The sequence below is a fragment of the Carcharhinus amblyrhynchos genome, chromosome 6 (genome assembly GCF_965287045.1).
Source record: "Carcharhinus amblyrhynchos chromosome 6, sCarAmb.v2.hapA, whole genome shotgun sequence".
In the NCBI taxonomy this organism is placed as follows: Eukaryota; Metazoa; Chordata; class Chondrichthyes; order Carcharhiniformes; family Carcharhinidae; genus Carcharhinus; species Carcharhinus amblyrhynchos.
Window position 1 is genome coordinate 8,847,688 of NC_137329.1, and position 20,247 is coordinate 8,867,934.

Genomic DNA, 20,247 nt, shown 5'->3' on the forward strand with positions numbered 1-20,247 from the left:
TTTACAGTTTAACCTTTACAATCTGACAGATGACACTCCCTTCAAATTAGATGTAAAGTTTGAGTTACTTACATAAAAAGTGATGGTCTAATAAAATATGAATTCCAGGAAAATATTGTGCAGCATTTAACTAAATCCATTTATAAAACCTGTCCCTACTCCCCTTATTCCATAAATTCTGAAGCAAGCACATAAATCAATTTGCTTTCTCGTAGTTATTAAATATTGTTTGTATGATGCAGATTCTTTTCAGATATTTATAAATCGTGATTTGATAGTCAACCAAACTATGGATTAATTCTCAGGATATGATAGCACAGTCGTCACTGAGGTAAACAACATAAAAGAATATAACTCAGATACTGGAGGCTTGGACATCATAACAATTGTTCCCAACAGTTGTGTCATAGCACACTGGTGTGCCATGAAGACCCTGCTGCCCAAGTGTGCCACCGAAAAAGATCCAGAACAACTCTAAACTCATGTAATTAAACTAAAACCAACCTCCGTCTTCAGCTCTGTGTTAGGCACCTCCAAAACCCAATAAAACTTCGGCCTTCCGCAGTTGGTGATGTAGTGATAGTGTCACTGTGGACTGGTATTCCTGAGATCCAGGGTAATACTCTGGGGACCTGGGTTTGAATCTCGTCAAGGCAGACGGTGAAATTTGAATTCAACAAAAATCTGTGATTAAAGGTCTAATGATGACCATGAAACCAGGGTGGCACAGTGATTAACACTGCTGCCCCACACCGCCAGGGACCCAGGTTCAGTTCCTGGCTTGGGTCACTGTCTGTGTGGAGTTTGCACATTCTCCCCGTGTCTGCGTGAGTTTCCTCCGGGGGCTCCAGTTTCCTTTCACAGTCCGAAAGACATACCGGTTGGGTGCGTTGGCCATGCTAAATTCATCCTCAGTGTACCCGAGCAGGCACTGGAGTGTGGCGACTAGAGAATTTTCACAGTAACCCCATTGCAGTGTTAATGTAAACCTACTTGTAACACTATTAAAAAAAAAACGACCTGGCTCCCTAATGTCCGTTAGAGAAGGAAATTTGCTGTCCTTGCCCGGTTTGGCCTACATGTGACTCCAGACACACAACAATGTGGTTGACTCTTAAATGTCCTCAGGGATGGGTAGTAAATGTTGGCCCAGCCAGCGATGCCCACGTCCCACAAATGAATCAAAATAAAAATGTTGGATGGAAAAGGGACGCAAATGCTTGGTTTTGATTTTTTATGTTGGTCAGGCCCATGTGCATTGACCAACGGGACTTAGAGTTGGAGACAGAGGTCCCATGTCCCAGACAAAAAGCAAAACTCAAGAACGGTGCAAATACCCTGGGAGCAGCAAGAGAAAGAGAGAGAGACAGGGAGATGTTAACAAAAAAAAGGCAAGAGGAAGTAAGAAGTTGGAAACAAAGTTTCCTGTAAGGGAAGAAGACAGAGAAAATAGGAAGTGATTTGTTTTATAGTATAGAGGAGTGACCTGACATATGAAAGGTTGGGGATCACTGCCATAAAATGCCATCTCACATCTCACACCCAAAGGGCACAATATACCACTATATCATAGAATCATACAATCCTTACAGTGCAAAAGCAGACCATTCAGCCCATCGAGTCTGCACCGATACAAACCCACCCAGGCCCCATCCCCATAACACCACATTTCTACCCCACTAATCCCTCTAACCTACGCATCTTGGGACACTAAAGGGCAATCTCGTACGGCCAATGCACCTAGCCCGCACATCTTTGGACTGTGGGAGGAAACCGGAGCACCCAGAAGAAACCCACACGGCATAGGGAGAAGGTGCAGACTCTGCACAAACAGTGAGTGACCAAGCCAAGAATCAAACCCGGGTCCCCGGCGCTCTGAGGCAGCAGTGCTAACCACTGTACCCTTCCATTATAGATCTCATCTGGAGGTTGGCAATCTTTTCAGGGTTAGGGTTAGATTTAGGGTTTGGTTTGGGGTTAGGGTTAGGGTTAGGATTAGGGTTAGAGTTAGAAGGCACAGGAATCAGGTGATTCGCTTCAATCCTTTCAAGATTCCAGACACTGGAAGTCCATGTTGGTGATGCCAGGACTGATTCCCACTTGCTACGGGGTGTCATTGCATCTTTACATCAGAAGGTGCAGGTTGCTAATTCAGCTTTCCGTTAACCGGATAGGTATGGAATTACTATCTGAAGTCCTTCTTTGGCAGAATCTAACCCAGCAGAGCTGTTCTGAAACCCCTCCTGCGCACTAATCCCAAATAGTAGCTTACAGAAAAAAGATCATTCTTTCCCTCTCATATACGAATGTATGAGTTTCTGTATCTTTTTAAATAGAAGGCTTGTTTGATAACAAGCTGTATTTTTCATTGTTCAAACTTAGTCCATTTATTAATGTACAGGTGTGAGTTCTATGCGGATGTCTTGGATTTAACCTTTCCACGGTAGCACAGTGACTAGCACTGCTGCCTCACAGTGCCGGGGGTCCGGGTTCGATTCCCAGCTTGGGTCACTGTTTGTGTGGAGTTTACACATTCTCCCAGTGTCTTCATGGGATTCCTCCAGGTGCTCCGGTTTCCTCCCACAGTCCAAAGATGTGTGGGCTAGGTCAATTGACCATGCTAAATTGCCCCTTCGTGTCTAAAGATGTGTAGGCTCGGGGGATTATGGTAAATGTGTGAGGTTACAGGGGTAGGGCTATGGTAGGATGATCTGCCATAGAGTCAGTACAGACTTGGTGGGCCGAATGGCCTCTATCAACACTGTATGGATTGTACAATTCTGGTAGGCCTTCAACTTGCGATTTTAGCGAACTTTCAGCTGTTCTATCTTGGTACCAAAAAGAATGTGGAAAAACTTGATTACTGGAACTAAGTATAGCAGACCCCTCAAGCAACTGCTCCACTTGAATCTTGACCATGTCAGGAGACTCTCAGGAGGAGAATACAAAGACCTCTGGGATATTCTTAAAGCCTCCCTGAAGAGGTCAAATATTCCCACTGACTCATGGGAGCCCCTGACTGAATGAAATAGAGAAGAATAATCTGGGAAGGCACCAAACACATGGTTTGGAAGGTGCAGAGGTGAACCCAAGGTGTGGGGGAGTGAGTACACAGGCCTATAAAGAAATCAAGTCACCCTCGATCCTGAGGAACTGCCTGAGAAGTGAAGGTTAATACATAACTAAAACAAATTCTTAACAGATCATTTTATCTAAGAGTACAAAAACATTAATTCTATTTGCTGGGTTGCTGTTCTCCCCTGTTCTGCATTGTTCCTTTTTTTTTACACCTTAAAAAATTACATATTTCTCAACATTTCTTGAAGTAAATCTGGGTGTACAGGTACACAGGTCACTGAAAGTGGCAACACAGGTGGAGAAGGTAGTGAAGAAGGCATACAGCATGCTTGCCTTCATCGGCAGGGGCATTGAGTTCAAAAATTGGCAAGTCATGTGCAGCTTTATAGAACCCTAGTTAGGCCGCACTTGGACTATACGGTTCAATTCTGGTCGCCACACTATAGAAGGATGTGGGGGCTTTGGAGACGGTACAGAAAAGATTTACCAGGATGTTGCCGGGTATGGAGGGCATTACCTATGAGGAGAGATTGGAGAAATGTTGTCTGTTCTCACTGGAATGATGGAGATTGAGGGGTAACCTGATAGAAGTCTACAAGATTATGAGAGTAGAAGATTATTCCCAGGGTGGAAGAGTCAATTACTAAGGGGCATTGGTTTAAGGTGCAAGGGACAAGGTTTAAAGGAGATGTATGAAGCAAGTTTTTTACACAGAGAGTAGTGGGTGCCTGGAACTTGTTGTCAGGGGAGGTAGTGGAAGTGGATACAGTAGTGACTTTTAAGAGGCATTTTGGCAAATAGATGAATAGGATGGGAATAGAGGGATAGGGTCCCCGGAAGGGTAGGGGGTTTTAGTTCAGTTAGGCAGCATGGTCGGTGCAGGCTTTGAGGGCTGAAGGCCCTGTATACTGTGCTGTAATTTTCTTTGTTCTTTGTTCCAAAACCTTTCCAAACTGTACCCTCCTTCTCCCTCAACCTACAGAACATGGACTGCAGTGAGTCAAGAAGGCAGCTCACTACCACTTTCTCAAGGGCAAGTAGAACCATAGAATCCTACAGTGCAGAAGACCATTCAGCCCATCGAGTCTGCGCTGACCCTATCTCCATAACCTCATGCATTTACCCTAGTTAGTCCACCTGACTCCAGGGTCAATTTAGTGTGGCCAGTTCACCTAACTTGCAATCTTTGGACTGTGGGAGGAAACCAGAGCACCCGGAGAAAACCCATGCAGACACGGGGAGAATATGCAAAAAAAGAACAAAGAACAAAGAACAACCCAGCACGGGAAACAGGCCCTTCGGCCCAACAAGCCCATGCCGCCGCATCACCCTATACCTATTCTACCCTGCGTGTCTACGAATAGAACCCCTGACTTAGCCAGATTCAGGGGAGAATAGTGTCAATTTGGTAAAACCAATCAGCCTAAGAGCACATCTTTGGGGTGTGGGAGGAAACCGGAGCACCCGGAGGAAACCCACGCATCCACAGGGAGAATGCGCAAACTCCCACAGACACAGGCCCAAATCCATGTATCTGCACAGCTAGCAGTGCTAGTCACCGAGCTGTTGCGGCGCCCTTCTACCGGTCCAGGATCAAGCACACACACCGACACGAAGTACTAGGCCACTCCTGGAACCTCCAAGAGTAGCCCACGCATGACCCACCGTGTGCATGCCCCTCGTTTGACAATGAGGTGGACCTCCACACAGCCAGTAACCCAAGCCAGGAATCGAACCTGGGTCCCTGGCTCTGTGAGGCAGCAGTGCTAACCACTGTGCCATTGTGCCTCAACTAGGGATGGTCGGTAAATGCTGGCCAGCCAGTGACACCCATACCTCATGAATTAATTTTTAAAAAATGTACTTACATCAAAGGTCAGATTGTCCACAAAACAAATATACTTGCAGCAAAAACTGGATAAAATCCTCATTGCAAAAAATGATGCTATTCTAACTGAGACTATGGCAACTGGGATATTCTCCCTTAGTGTACCCAAACAGGTGTCGGAGTGTGACAACCAGGGGATTTTCACAGTAACTTCATGACAATGTTAAAAATTATTTGCGAGATACGATAAGTCAAGAACCTTCGACAAGTTTGGCAATATTGACAATGCCTCCTTCCGAGATTTTATCTACAGTGATGTAATTGATGATTTTGTAAAGAGAAGGTGCAGAAAAAAATGTAATCGGAATTGTCATGCCAACAAGGAACGAGGAAACAAAATGTGAAGTTTTTTGTCCACCTTCTCTTGTTTAAATTTGGTTTTCAAAATCGCTACATAGATACAATGGCTATAGCTGGTCACTCAAAGGTCTGGGGCTACAATCTTACCAGCCGTTCATGCCACGCTTCCACTGCAGTAGAGTTGGAGAATCTGGTGGCCATCCAAATCTCCGTTCACTGCGGTGAGGTGGGAAAATTTCTCCAGTGTGAACGGAGGCAGGATTCTGGCCTGGACCTAAAGTTACTGTCTGACTGGGTGCCACCAATCAGTTGGGGTTTGGGGGTGGCGTCATTAACCAAATAGCTCTGTCCAAAACAACCATTTCAAACAAATGAGCCTTGATCTGGTTGAATTGTTTTAACTGTACAGCTTCCCAATTCCATCTTCACTCTCAGTTACACACTCCGATGGAAAGCAGGACCATGTGCGATAGCAGCCTCCTTTGGCAACAATCTATCTCCGAGACCGTTTGCACGTGAGCTTGAGTTCTGTGCTCATCATCCCTGTTCAACACTTCATAAGACATAGAAGAAGAATAGGCCATTCAGCCCCTCGAGTCTTCTCCGCCATTTGGTCATGGCTGATATGCTCCACATCCTTATTTCCCTGCCCCCTCCCCTTCATCCCATTCTCTGGAGCAACTGGTTTCAAGGAAGACTGCTCTCCCTGCTGTTCCTCATCAGAATCAAAGTTTAAAGTTTATTTATTAGTGTCATACGTAGGCTTACATTGACACTGAAATGAAGTTACTGTGAAAATCCCCTAGTTGCCACACTCCAGCGCCAGTTTGATGGACTTCTCCATCAGTGCAGGAGGGGGAGGAGGTGAGGAAAGAGTGTGACGCTGCACCCTCTTAGAATCCCTCACCCTCCTCTCGAAGGTTGTCAGCCTCTTGAGCCCTGTACCCTTCAGCTGGACCCTGATTGTAAATGTATGAGCTATGGACTTTCTGTTTCCTCATCCCCACTGTGCCTGAGGAAGAGCTCTGTGGATCCAGTGGTGTTCTCGGGGTGGAGATCTGTGGAATCAGTGGTGTTCCAGATACAGAGCTCTATGTACCCAGTGGTGTCCCGTTCAGGGAGTTCTGCGTATCCAGTGGCGTTCCCGAGGTGGAGCTCTGTATATCCAGTTGTTCGTCAGGAATAGAGCTCTGTGTACCCAGTGGTGTTCTGTGTATAGAACATAGAAAAACTACAGCACAAATAGGCCTTTCGGCCCACAAATTGAGCCGAACATGTCCCTACCTACTAGGCTTACCTATCGCCGTCTATCTTACTAAGTCCCATGTACTTGTCCAAAAGTCTCTTAAAAGACCCCATCGAATCCGCAGACCCAGTGGTATCCGGTGATCCTGATGAGAATTGGGGACGTGGTGGTCTGTGGCGTAACTCTCCCTGGTGACCGATGGCAGCATCTAAAAAAGAAAGAGGCAAAGGCACAAGATGACAGCCAGGTTCAGTCTCTCTTGGCTGTCTAGAAATCAGAGACAAAAGATGTCTCCTAAAAATCTTGGAACAAAATAAGGGCCTATCCCTTACAGCCAGGCTGCTTCCCAGGATGGCAGGTCTGCCATCTGAGGAAAAATTAAGTCGTTTAGGATTATAGTCACTGGAGTTTAGAAGAGTGAGAGAGGATCTCATAGAAACTTATAAAATTCTAACAGGATTAGACAGATTCAGGAAGAATGTTCCCAATGGTGATGAAGTCCAGAACTAGTGGTCATAGTTTGGGGATAAGGGGAAAACCTTTTAGAACTGAGGTGAGGAGAAATTTCTTCACCCAGAGTGTGGTGAATTAATGGAATTCCCTAGCTGGATGGTCCTGAATTCCACACATTCTGGATAGAGTGTGGGACTATTTTCTCTGGAGCGTAGAAGGCTGAGGGGTGACCTTATAGAGGGCTATAAAATAATGAGGTGCATAGATCAGCTAGATAGTCAATATCTTTCCCCAAAGGCAGGGGAGTCTAACACGAGAGGGCATAGGTTTGGGGTGAGAGGGGAGAGGTACAAAAGTGTCCAGAGGGGCAATTTTTTCACACAGAGGATGCTGAATGGATTAAGCTGCCAGAGGTAATAGTGGAGGCAGGTACAATTTTGTCTTTCAAAAAGCATTTAGACAGTTACATGGGTAAGATGGGTATAGAGGGATATGGGCCAAATGTGGGCAATTGGGATTAGCGTCGGGGTTTATAAAAAAAGAGCGGCATGGACAAGTTGGGCCGAAGGGCCTGTTTCCATGCAGTAAATGTCTATGAATTTGTGACCTCAGAATGTAGTTGAGGCCAAAACATTTCAGGAAGAAATTAGATGTAGCTCTTGGGGCTATAGGGATCAAGGGACATAGTGTCATAGAGGTTTACAGCATGGAAACAGGCCCTTTGGCCTAACTTGTCCATGCTGCCCTTCTGGAAGGCGGGATCAGGATATTGAATTTGATGGCCATCCTTGATCAAAATGAATGGGCGAGCAGCCTCGAAGGGCTGAATGGCCTATGCCTGCTTCTATTTTCTATACTTCTGTGTAAAATATGGATAAGTTGATCACACAGGATCAAGCAGGAGTAGAACTCAATTCAGGTTCAACTGCTGAGACTTTAGCACTCAATTCAACCCTTGGTTCCTGACGCACAAGAACCACAGAAACAACAACACCATGTGTTAAAATCCACTGATAAAAAGAAAGGAATTATTATTGCATAGTGGCCAATTTGTCCAGACAGCAGTACAGATTGCCCGGAAACAAGAAAAATCAGCCTATTGTGTGACTTCCGACAAAAATATGAATGAAGAAGTTTGTGAACGCTTGGAACCTGGTGGAGGAATTAAATGCAGCATTTAAAATGAATGTTTCCATGCTGTGCATTGCCAGCTTACCCAGGGCACCTGGTTCATTCTCTCCTAATGAGTAACAGTGCTGCCTCCTCTCCCTGCCTCCTTCATGGGCCTTATCTTGACCTTGAGGTGTGAGTCATTTCCCCAACAGAGTGTTTTTTTTCCTTAAAATTGCTTTCATTTCTTTATTCTCTTTCGTGCTTGGAAAGGCAATTTATTTTCTCAGCAATACCTTGGCCAGGTTATATTCTCACGGAAAGAGGCAGACTCAAGTCATTGTTCTCAAATGTTTGAGAGCAGAGAGAAAATTGAATCTCCTGAAGTAAAGTTTATTTATTCATCACAAGTAGGCTTACAATAACGCTGCAATGAAGTTACTGTGAAAATCCCCTCGCCGCCACATTCTCGCGCCTGTTCGAGTACATTGAGGGAGAATTTAGCACGGCCAATGCAACAAACCAGCGTGTCTTTTCGGACTGTGGGAGGAATCCGGAGCAGACCCATGGGGAGAATGTGCAAACTTCACACAGGCAGTGACCAAAAGCCATGATGTGGAGATGCCGGCGTTGGACTGGGGTAAACACAATAAAAAGTCTGACAACGCCAGGTTTAAATCCAACCGATTTATTTGATAGTAAACTCACAAGCTTTCGGGGTTTGTCCCTTTGTCAGGTGAATGGAGAGTTCTGGCCTCAGACAGAGCATATAAAGCACAGACAGTTTACAGATTACTGATTAGAATGCGAATCTTTACACCTAACCTGATGTTCAAGTCATAAAGTGGCCGACAATGTGAGTTGAAGGAGCACTGATCACAGGTTAAAGAGATGTATATTGTCTCCAGACAGTACAATAAGTGAGGTTTTGCAAACCCAGCCAAGTCACGGGGGTTACAGATAGTGCGACATGAACCCAAGGTCCCTGTTGAGACCAGGTCCTGTTGGCGAACGCTTCAGTAGTCACGGGCATTCAGCCTCTGACCTTCAGGTAAGCATTCTCTTTCACGACACACGACAGCGCAGAGTCACTGAGCAGAGACTGAGCCAAGTTCCGCACACATGAGAAGGTGGATCAACAAATTGGGACTAATGGCCTTTCCCTTGTTGTTCAAAGTCACGATCATTGTTACTATTTCTGGACTTCTGATGAGTAAGATTCTGAATGCATCATTCAAAAATGTTAAACCAGAAAAGTAAATGCTGGAAAGTCTCGGCAGATTTTTGACAAAGCTTTGACAAAGGGTCATCTGGACTCAAAACATCAGCTCTTTTCTCTCCTTACAGATGCTGCCAGACCTGCTGAGACTTTCCCTTCAGGTTTCAGATTCCAGCATCCGCAGTAATTTGCTTCTATTCAAAAACAGTAACTCGCTTCTCTTCACTTCTTCATTTTAAATTGAAATCCGCAGCACCTCCTCAACATGTAATTTGGTACTAATTGGCACCTGACCTCTTAATTGCTTTTGCAGACAGTAAATCGGTTGCCAAAGTGTCAGTTTCTGAAAATAGTTGCAGTGCAGACTCTGTTACACTGTAATTGACATGGAAATCCCATGGAGTCATTACTGTCGACTTGTTATTGCTCGAGGTGGCTTGAATAAAAGCCGGCATCCTTTGCAATAATGAGAGCAAACAAAACATGTTTAAAGCCAAGATAAGCTATTGTCATTGAACATGTTTGAGTGCCTTCAACCGACAATTGACTGCAGCAGTTCAGAAACCACAGTGCCATAATTCATTATGTCCTTTTGTCTGGAATGCCACAAATCAATTGAAATGAAGTGATAATGAAAGATAAGTGCACAGCGGGATTAGATTACCCAGCCATTATGCTATTGACTGGAATTAGAGGACTCTGCCAATAGGCAATACATAGGTTCGTAGGTTGCTGGTACTTTGCGATATTTTGACTCCAATTTATTGCATTCAACCTGTTAAAAATGCACACATGCTTTTTTATTTGGAAGCGTAGGCCACCTACTGTAGTCACCGAGATCTCACAAGTTAAAAGTTTCGAGCTTGGGAAGCTGTGCTCAGGTGACACCAACATTAGATTAATGCGGAAGAGACTTGATTGCTACCGTTCAATGTTAATAAAGCAAATTGGGAAGGAAAGATTGAAGGAATGTGTGACATTGCAGTGGCAATCTACTTCATCGAATGCTTTTATTTTTTGCATCAAGTCACAGCACCTCGGAACCAATATTCAGACACAAAACAGATTCAGGCTGGAATTCCCTGACATCGTCCGCAGCTGGGATTCTCCAGTCCCGCTGCAGTGAATGGAGATTTGGCTGAGCACCAAATTCTCCATTCTTGTTGGCAGCGGCAGTGGGGTGAACTAGACCAGGGAATTTCGCCCTTAATTTTGGGTGTGATATCAGTGTATGCTGAACTCGATTCTCTGACCTCGCCCACTGCTGGGATTCTCCAGTCCCGCTGCTGTGAAAACAGAGTGGCAAAATTCTCCGTTCTCGCCGGTACCAGTGGCGGGACATGAATGACCAGAGAATTCCAACTGTTTATTGACGGTGTTTTAATTTAAAACTCAAATCAAAATCTCTTCCACCTTCTTCCATCAGGAAAAAGATACAAAAGTCTGAGGACACGTACTGCCATCAGACTTTTGAATGGACTTACCCTGCACTAAGTTCACCTTTCTCCACACCGTAGCTAAGCTATAACACTACATTCTTTACCCACTCCTTTCCTTCTCTATGAGTGGTATGCTTTGTCTGTGTAGCATGCAAGAAACAATACTTTTCACTGCATGCTAATACATGTGACAATAATAAATCAAATCAAAGGGGAAACCTTTTCATTGGAAAACTAACATTTTAAAGCAAAAATTGACTTTGAACTACAGATAAAGCACAGAGCTTACTATGGAATGAAAAGCTTGTGTGTAATAATGTTTTCTCATCAGACCAATATTCTATTAGTTCTGTTCATCTGTGCCAAACTCATAACTCTAACTTATTGTGCAAAATAGGGTAGAAATTTGATTTGATTTATTATTGTCACATCTTTTGGATACAGTGAAAAATATTGTTTCTTGCGTGCTGCACAGACAAAGCATACCATTCATAGAAAAGGAAAGGAGACACTGCAGAATGTAGTGTTACAGTCATAGCTAGGATGTAGAGAAAAATCAACTTAGTGCGAGTTAGGTACATTTAGAAGCCTGATGGCAACAGGAAGAAACTGTTCTTGAGTCGGTTGGTATGCGACCTCAGACTTTTGTATCTTTTTCCCAATGGAAAAAAGTGGAAGAGAGATGCCCAGGGTGTGTAGGGTCCTTGATTATGCTCGTTGCTTTGCCGAGGCAGCGGGGAGTATGGACAGAGTCAGTGGATGGGAGGCTGGTTTGTGAGGTGGACTGGGCTACATTCACCACCTTCTGTAGTTCCTTGCAGCCTTGGTCAGAGCAGGAGCCATACCAAGTGTGATACATCAGGAAAGGATACTTTCTGTGCAGCATCTGTAAAAGTTGGTGAGAGAATGAGAATGTGCTGTGTGTGTTTTTCAAATGTAAAATAAGCACAAATTATTAAGACACAATAGTGGGGCAGACTTATCATAATCTTTACAGATGTTGTTCCCACTTCTTGCACCTGGAAAATATTTTTATTCAAATGCAGCAGGTGGATATTGAAAATGTTTAACTATGTAGAGTAGGGGCCTGATGCCCGTTAAAGATCTCCATTGAGAAACTTCACAGAATCCCTACAGTGCAGAATGAGGCCATTTGGCCTATTAAGCCTGCACTGACAACAACCCCACCTAAGTCCTATCCTCTTAACCCCTTGTATTTACCCTGCTAGCCCTCTCTGACACTCAAGGGCAATTCACCATGACCAACCAACTGAACCTGAGCATCTTTGGAGTCTGGGGGGAAACCAGGAAACCTGGAGGAACCCCACACAGGGAGAATGTGCAACCTCCACACAGATAGTTAGCTGAGGCTGGAATTGAGCCTGGGTTCCTGGCGCTGTGAGGCAGCAGTATTAACTTCTGTGCCACTGTGCCGCCCACAGTGGCACTCGACAGCAATGAACAGGCCGTGTGTCTGACTCACAATTCTTCAGCAGTCTTGACTGCCAACTCCAGACAAATGGATTAAAATGTTATTTTTGTTTTGGAAAGGCACCATCCTATGCAGTCAGGAGTAAATGCCCCCCCAACCCAATCCTCTAGCACTGGCATGATCCTGAATATCTATGCCGGTGAGTCAGGTCACTAACTGGGCACCTACCTGCAGAGGCTATGGCTAATGTTGGCACCTCATCTTGAGTATATTAATGAGGCCCAAAGACCAAATTCCATTGATCCTGGGACCTCCCAGTTGTGGATGATAACCCCAGACCCACACCAGAGAATGGGCCCAGACTCCAAATGTTGCCTTTCAAAGTGTCAAAAAATGAAACCAATTGATTCTTAATGGTCAAGAATTACACCAGACAGTTCACATGATCGATGAGTCACTGACCTCCAGAGGAATTTCCAACTCCTTTTCTCACTATCACCAGCATTCCGTCCTTGCAACTCCATAACATCACTTCAATTTGATTTGATTTAATTTGACTTATTATTGCCACATGTATTAATGCACAGTGAAAAGTATTGTTTCTTGAGCGCTATACAGACAAAGGATACCGTTCATAGAGAAGGAAATGAGAGAGTGCAGAATGTCGTGTTACAGTCATAGTTAGAGAAAGATCAACTTAATGTGAGGTAAGTCCATTTAAATGTTTGACAGCAGCAGGGGAAGAAGCTGTTCTTGAGTCGGTTGGCACGTGACGTCAGACTTTTGTATCTTTCTCCTGACAGAAGAAGGTGGAAGAGAGAATGTCCAGTGAACGGGGTCCTTGATTATGCTGGCTGCTTTGCCAGGGCAGCAACAAGTGTAGACGGAGTCAATGGATGGGAGGCTGGTTTGCCTAATGTTGCGGTTCATTTGCTGTTGCAACCCTCATTCATGCATTCATAGCTCTAGACATGACTTTTCTAACATATTGCAATAGCCCTCCATTCTCAATGCTCCATAAATTAAAGGCCTCCAAAGCTCTACTGGCCAAATCTGAACTCCCACCAAGTCTGGTTCCCCGTCCCCTTTTTGCTGACTGATCTACAATGGCTCCTAGTCAAGCAACATCTTGCTTTTGGGATTTTCCTCCTTATGTTTAAGAGCCTCCATGGCACCACCCCTCCCTACCTCCGTAATGTCCTCCAGCCTCATAACCCTCTAAAATCTCTGCACTCATCTCATTCTAGCCTCATGAGCATCCCTGATTGTAATCGCTCCGTCACCAATGGCCACACCTTCAGTTGCCTTAGCTCAAAGTTCTAGCACTCCCCTCCACGGCACGGTGGCACAGTGGTTAGCACTGTTGCCTCACAGCACCAGGGACTTGGGTTCACGTCCCCGTTTGGGTCACTGAACGTGCAGAATCTGCACATTCTCCCCGTGTCCGCGTGGGTTCCGTCTGGGTGCTCCAGTTTCTGCTGAAAGATGTGATGCATTGACTGTGCTAAATTCTCCCTCAGTGTACCCCAACAGGCACCAGAGTGTGGTGAGTAGGGGCTTTTCACAGTAACTTCATTGCAGTGTTAATGTAAGCCTACCTGCGACGCTAACAAATAAACTTTAAATTTCTCAGCTTCTCACTTTTCTTTCGGAGTCTGCTGAAAATCAACATCTTTGATGAAGCTTTTGTTCATGTGACCTCACATCTCCTTCTGCAGGTCATTGCTCTATTTTCTTTTTGACTGCTCCTGTGAATAATGATGTTCAAGGTGATGATACAATTTAGTTGCTGTTGCTTGTCCCAGCTTGTTCACCTGGTCCATCCCTCAGGGTAGGAGCCAGAGATCTTTGAGAAGCCACAAATCCATAGAAACTTCCCTCAGCCTCCAACTGATCGAATGATTGGTTTAGACAGCATTGGAGACCAGAGTAGTGGGATTAAAGGAACTGATAGGATGGCACAATGGTTAGCACCGCTGCCTCACAGCGCCAGGGGCCCGGGTTCAATTCCTGGCCTCGGATCACTGTCTGTGTGGAGTCTGCACATTCTCCCCGTGACTGCGTGGGTTTCCTCCGCGTGCTCTGCTTTCTTCCCACAGTTCAAAGATGTGCGGGTTCGGTGGATTGGCCACACTTAGGGCAGGATTTTATGGCCTCGCTTGTCCCCGAAACTGTAAAATCCCACCCGAGGTCAACGGACATTTCCATAGTCCACCCCTCCACCCGTTACGGTTCCCGTGGCGGGTGGGACGGGAAAATCCTGGCCTTGGTGTGCCAAGATGTGTCGGTTAGGGGGATTAGAGGGGAGAACACATGGGGTGAGTTGAGCTTGGGTAAGATGCTCTGTCAGAGAGTCGGCGCAGAATCGATGGGCCTCTTCTGCATTGCAGGGATTCTACGATAAGCTTAGTCAAGGCCACCTTAGCAGCCAGACATTTCTTCGTGCTACACACTGGGAGGGACTGAGGAGTCGGTGGGGAGGAATGTAAAAATTGCCGTGAAATGATGCTATGTCGAGGATCGTCTAAACCAGTACACACTTCTGAAGCGAGTCTTTGACTGGCAGCTCACTAATACAAACCCGCCCTCCCTGAGCGTGTTTGAGCTTGAATTCACATGACATGGCTCGCTTCCTAAATGCAAAAGACTGACAAAAATCCCTGTCAACTGTCACAACACCTCTGCGCTATTCCACCTTGAAAACGCCAGGCAGCTTTCAAAATACCTCCCCCCCTTCAAACAATACGTCACATCAACATTATATTTTCATCGAATAGATCAGCCTTCAGCCCTCAAGTGAAGTTATTCAGGCACTTGGATAACATTAGCTACATTTTTCTGTTGCGTGCACTCAGCATTGACACCCACAAGATCACGAGTCGCTTGGTTCATCTGTGGGTGTTTACTTTTTGTTTTTTTTTCTCTCTGTAATTGCTCCGTTACAGACTTCCCAAGCGTCACGGCAGCCACTCCATCATAATATGCGAAAACATCATGTTCCTGCCATTTCTAATGCGGGGAATTGCAAACATTCTGCAGCGTATAGACCAATGCCTCATGCTTAGAGAAATGTAATGATCCCGTGATTAATAATTACAGGGGATTTGCATTCTGACCCCCAGACAATTAATCATCGATCTTGTTAAAACACGAGAGGGATGATTCATAGAATCACAGAATACTACAGTGCAGACGAGGGCCTTTGGCCCATTGAGTTTGCACTGATTCATGAAAGGTCCCTCACTGCCTGGTGGCACAGTGGTTAGCACTGCTGCCTCGCAGCACCAGGGACCCAGGTTCAACTCCGGCCTTGGGTCACTGTCTGCGTGGAGTTTGCATATTCCCCCCGTGTCTGCATGGGTTTCCTCCGGGTGTTCCGGTTTCCTCCCACTCTCCAATGATAGAAGCCCTTCAGTGCAGAAGGAGGCCATTTGGCCCACCAAGCCTGCAATCCCACCCAGGCCCTACCCCTCTGCCCCCACATATTTACCCTGCTAATTCCCCTGACGTTATTGGACAACTTATCATGGCCAACCAACCTAACCCGCACATCTTTGGGAGGATCTTAGACTTTTTTTGCCCTCCAGTGCTGGGACTTAGTCTCAGGCATCTTCTTGAAGTTCCTCTTCATTTTATGTCATCTTGTTGCTACAGGGATTGGGGAGCTGCTGGACAATCTGGTTGGGTGACAACTCTCTATGGTGGGGCTTCCTCCCAAGTGAGGGGTGTAAGTCTCGCCTGCAGCCAGTCGATGCTCATCCAAAGCATGTAACAACTGTGGGGCACTCGGAATTGGTGGGGGAAACACGGGGCAGGAAGGCAGACATCCATTTGGAAGATGCCAAACTGGTGATGGAGTTGGGGGAACAGTCAATATTGGGAGGACCATTGCACACTACATAAGGTCATTAATAAACTTGCAGAATTGGCAAATAATTGACAAATTTTGAGGGGAGGCGATGGTCTAGTGGCATTATAGTTAAACTATTAATCCAGAAAACTCAGCTAGTGTTCTGGGGACCCGAGTTCGAATCCCGCCACAGCAAATCTGAATTCAATAAAAAATATCTGGAATTAAGGATCTACTGATGACCGTGAAACCATTGTCGGAAAAACGCACCTGATTCACTAATGTCCTTTAGGGAAGGAAATCTGCCGTACTTACCCGGTCTGGCCTACATGAGACTCCACAGCAATGTGGTTGACGTTCAACTGCCCTCGGGCAACGAGGGATGGGCAACAAATGCTGGCCAGCCAGCGACACCTATGTCCCATGAATGAATAAATAAATGAAGCTCAACATGGATAAAGGTGAGGTAGTACATTTTGGAAGAAAGAATCAGGAGGTCAACTGTTTCTTACAAGTCTAGGTGGTAAAGGAGCAAAGAGTTCTCAGTACAAACACACCAATCACTAAAAATTGCACCACAGGTTAGCAAGGCCACTAGGGGGATAGGATTTGAAAAAATAGTGTAGGTTATGTTGAATTTTGACTAGTGTAGTTCTGGTATCCACACTAAGGATACGGAGACACTCAAGAGAGTGCAGTGAACATTCTAGAAGTCTGCAGGTATACAAGACATGTGAGGATTAACTGGCTGGGTATCTTTGTTCTTAGGTGACTTAGTAAGGATCTTTAAAATTCTAAAAGGTTTTGATTTGATTTGATTTATTATTGTCACATGTATTAGTATACAGTGAAAAGTGTTGTTTCTTTTGTGCTATACAGACAAAGCATACCGTCCATAGAGAAGGAAAGGAGAGAGTGCATAATGATATGCTCCATCTGTACAGTGTGTAGGAAACAATACTTTTCACTGTATGTTAATACATGCGACAGTAATAAATCAAATCAAATCTAAAATTTTCTCAACAGCATTTCAGGTAGCCCATGTTCTAAATAACAATATTACCAAAAAGTGTATGCTGTGATGCCATTAAAAATATGATATTGCACCCTTAAAATTAACTGTCTACACCTGAATATGTCACCGGATGCTCAGTTAAATAATTTATCTCACATTGGGTGGGATTCTCCCAAGACCACTGTTAGGGACCAGATCAGAAGTCCAAGACCATAACTTTTACACTTGATTTTGTCATTGGAGCCAATGTGTTTCACTCCTGATGTGTTTCTGTTGATCCCCTAGACAGCTTTTATTAAAACAAACTTTATTTAACAATACTGTTAACTATATCAAAAGGAATTGGCATAGTTTTTACCAATTAAAATATTTAAACATGACAAAGAATAATTTTTAACACATAAACACACAAGTTTATGTGTGTTGCTGGTCCTCCAGCCTTTTAACTCCTCTGGGCAGAGGTAGGTCTTTCTCTGAAAGCTGTGTTTGAGAATCGGAAGGTGTCGTTTTCTGACTCTCAGTGTTCATTCATTTGATGAAGGAGTAGCGCTCCGAAAGCCTGTGATTCCAAATAAGCCTGTTGGTCTTTAACCTGGTGCCGTGAGACTTCTTACTGAGTAAAGGTGTGCTGGCTTGGTGGACTGGCCATGCTAAATTGCCCCTTAGTGTCCAAAGAAGTGTAGATTAGGTGGATGGTAAATGGGTGGGATTACAGGGGTAGGGCAGGGGAGAATGCCTGAGTAAGATGTTCTGTCAAAGAGTCGGTGATGGGCCGAATGGCCTCTTCTGCACTGTAGGGATGTTATGATATAGGTTGCCTGTTATAATAACGGCAACTTCCACCTCCCCAATCAATTTTAACAATCGTTCGAGTTATATTTAGTTGGTCTCAAGATTGTATCCTGTGGATATTATGAAATTGTGTTTCGGGCTGATATCCTGTTCCCCTGATCTGGGAGAGCTCATTAATCTTGTTTGCTATTTCTTTACTAGAGTGGTGCTATGCTCAAGGTGCCAAAATATTTATTTAAAGTCTTAGCACCTCCTTAATTAAGACATTGACTCACACTTTGCAGAAACAAATTTAACAATGTCTCTCAGCAGTCGCTTCTACTTTAGCCATCGTTTTTGGATGGAGTCCCACAGAGCAAGTTGTGCAGCTCATATCTAACTAAGTGCGGAGCATCATTCACATGATGGTTATTATTAACAGAGAAGGACCAATTAACTCATACAGAATTACTTCCAAAGTAAATGTACGACTGCAGAAAACAAAACAAACTTACTGAGGTGGCACAAATGTGAAGGAGATAATGTGGTGCTTACGCCAACGTGTTTTTTCGAGCAGCCTCAGGAGAGGGTGGAAGCCTGATCTTAAATTAAAAGGCAACACACTTGCACTCGACATTAGATCGCAACAAAGAAAGCGACGTCAATTTTAAAAAGAAGTGCCTCATTCATTAAAATTTGAACAACCGAGTGTGGATTGTGAGAATCCAGATGATTTTCTCAACGCTGTGGTGTGTTAAGGGCAGCAGTGGTTAGCACTGCTGCTTCGCAGCTCCAGGGACCTGTGTTCGATTCCCGGCTCGGCTCACTGTCTGCGTGGAGTTCGCACATTCTCCTCGTGTCTGCGCGGGTTTCCTCCGGGCGCTCTGGTTTTCACCCACAGCCCAAAGATGTGCAAGTTAGGTTGACTGGCCATGTTAAAAAATTGCCTCTTAATGTCCTGAGGTGCGTAGGTTAGAGGGATTGGTGGCTAAATTATATAGGGATATGGGGGTAGGGCCTGGGTGGGATTGTGTTCGGTGTAGACTCGATGGGCCGAAGGGCCTCTTTCTGCACTGTAGGGTACTATGATTTAATAATATTAGTTAACTGCAGCCCAAGAAGATGGCGGTGGAGGGTCGGGGGGGGGGGAATGAGGCCAGCACAGGGCTCTGTAGGTTCGAAGGTCGAGATGGAGACCAGTGCAGGCCAATACTCCAGGGAGGCAGTGGTCTGATGGTATTATCGCTAGACTATTAATTGCTGCATTATTAATCCAGAAACTCAGCTAATATTCTGGGGATAAAAGTAAAATGCTGCTGATGCTGGAATCTGAAACATAAACAGAAAATGCTGGAAAATCTCAGCTGGTCTGGCAGTATCTGTGGGGAGAGAATAGAGCCAATGTTTTGAGTCAGGATCACCCTTTGTTCAGTGCCAGGCACATTCGTCAGAGCTCTGATGAAGGGTCATCTAGACTCGAAACGTTGACTCTATTCTCTCACCACAGATGCTGTCAGACCAGCTGAGATTTTCCAGCATTTTCTGTTTTTATTAATATTCTGGGGACTCGGGTTCGAATCCCACCACAGCAGGCGGTGGAATTTGAATTCAATAAAATACACCTGGAATTAAGAATCTACTGATGGTGGTGAAACCATTGTTGATTGTTGGAAAAACCCATCTGGTTCAGGTGGGCGGCACGGTAGCCCAGTGGTTAGTGCTGCTGCCTTAAAGCGTCAGGGACCTGGGTTCGATTCCTGGCTTGGGTCGCCGTATATGTGGCGTTTGACTCTTCTCCCCGTGCCTGCATGGGTTTCCTCTGGGTGCCAGTTAGGTACATTGACCCAAACAGATGCCAGAACGTGGTGACTCGGGGAATTTCACAATAACTCCACTGCAATGTTAATGCAAGCCTTACTTGTGACTAATAAATAAACTTGACTTTAATGCCCTTTAGGGAAGGAAATCTGCCGTCCTTACCCCGCCTGGCCTACATCTGACTGCAGAGCCACAGCAATGTGGTTTACTCTCAACTGCCCTTGGGCAACTGGAGATGGGCAATAAATGCTTTCTCGGAAGACTAAGGAAATTTGGCATGTCAGCCAAAACTCTCGCTAACGTTTACAGATGCTCCATAGAAAGCATCCTTTCTGGTTGTATCACAGCTTGGTATGACTCCTGCTTTGCCCAAGACTGCAAGGAACTACAAAAGGTCGTGAATGTAGCCCAATCCAATGCAGAGTGCGACGCCTGTCACCATATCAGCTAACTGTTATGCAGACTGATAATCTGTAAATGTTGCGGAGTATGGTGAATGGAGTGACCAGAATGCAGAATATTCAAATGTAGACTGTATTAATCAGCTGTATTGTTTCCATAATGATGTGGAGATGCCCGCGTTGGACTGGGGTAAACACAGTAAGAAGTCTCACAACACCAGGTTAAA